This window comes from Crinia signifera, chromosome 6 (assembly GCF_055691185.1).
Source record: "Crinia signifera chromosome 6, ASM5569118v1, whole genome shotgun sequence".
NCBI lineage: Eukaryota > Metazoa > Chordata > Amphibia > Anura > Myobatrachidae > Crinia > Crinia signifera.
The window spans coordinates 283,882,267-283,884,101 of record NC_139222.1 but is presented as its reverse complement, the minus strand read 5'-3'; positions in this window follow the sequence as shown (position 1 = coordinate 283,884,101).

Below are 1,835 nucleotides of genomic sequence, written 5' to 3'. Positions count from 1 at the left end.
TCGTCTTGCAGAATTGGGGTGACACCGGTCAGATGCACAGCCGACCCCTTATACCAAGGGGTATAAGGGTCACACATTGGGCCTAATTCAGACCTGATTGCTGGGTTTCTAATTTTCAGAGCTGAACGATACGGTATACGCCGCCCTGTCACTAACCCTCAGACACAGGCCGGCATTAGGAGATGACATAAGGTAGTGACAGGCAGGGGCGGCAATGATGGGCCAGTAAAGGGATTAACTGGGAGGTTGTAAAGAAAGATTAACTGTGACGGGTTTAACCCTTTGCTGCCACAGAGCCTGGTGTATATAGTCCAGGAGGTGCGGCTGGTGGCTCAGCGTCTGTACCTCCTGTGGGGGAAGTAGTACTAACATTGTCTCCTTTTTATCAAACTTAGGGGGTTATTCTGGTGCATGTGCATGGACCAGACATTCGCACGAGGACCGATGGTGGGCGTATGTGCAGGGTCTTTTCTGCGCATGTGCATACGCCAGGTGCGTGCTGCCACGTCGAACAGACATTTTGGCAGATGTACGCACCAAAGGCTATCGCGGGGGGGCGGGGCATGGCGTCGGATAGTCGCGCCCATGGGAATGCCCAGCGTTTCATGGGCATACCCATGTAAACGCTGGGCACTCCCATGGTAATCGGGTTGTGACGTCGGTCCCGGGAGCGGGCAGATGACATCACTGGATGTCAGCTGCCCACCCACTTCCTCCCGAGGGTGCCAACATGAATCACCCCTTTAGTTCGCCGTCCCCTGCACACAGGGGGCTGACACTAAATCACAGGGCCACATAGAAATAGGGATGACCATTAACCACCGATGATTCATAATCATCGATTATTTATGGCTGATGTAGGTTGGTTTTGCCATTGATCGGAGAGAACAATCGGTGGTTTCCTCCATTGATGGCACAGAATAACCAAATACTTATTTATTTATTTTTCCCAAGGTGCCGAGACGCGGAGAATAGCTCTGACCTAACACCCATGAAGCCTCACCCCCAGGTTCTAATTGGTCCATGGACCAGTCAGTCAAAGAAAATGGATGACCATCAATGGTCATCCATTACATTGATGGTATGCCACCATCTATGACAGTTTGATCCATTGCCATCGATGGCAATCGCAACGATGGTCATCCCTACATAGAAAGCTTTGGAGTGATGTCTGGCAGCCTCTGATATAGTATAGGGTGTAGGAGGTGGCCCCTGCTCCTCTCTGGGCCCCGTAGCTGTTGCTCCTCGGCCACGGGGCTGACCACTAAATAGCGGTGATTTACCACCGCACCACCAGCACACAGGGAAGGAAGACATTACCGAGACCCCACCGAACATGCAGTCACTGACGATGTAGTCAGATCAGACGTCAGGGGTAATCAATAACTACCAGCGGCAGTGCACATCGCCCACCATCGTTACCGGTATATATAGGGTACACACTAGGCAATGTGCACGACAATATCATTAGCGATACCTTATTCTGGTCCATATGCAACACGGCAAATTTTGACGCGTTGCATGTGGATGGTGGGTCACAGTAGTACAGCAGAAAGGGGATGGTGGGTGCAATAGTACAGCAGACATAAGATGGTGGGTGCAGTAGTACAGCAGAGAGGGGATGGTGGGTGCAGTAGTACAGCAGAGAGGGGATGGTGGGTGCAGTAGTACAGCAGAGAGAGGATGGTGGGTGCAGTAGTACAGCAGAGAGAGGATGGTGGGTGCAGTAGTACAGGAGACAGGATGGTGGGTGCTGTAGTACAGCAGACAGAAGATGGTGGATGCAGTAGTACAGCAGAGAGGGGATGGTGGGTGCAATAGTACAGCAGACAGAA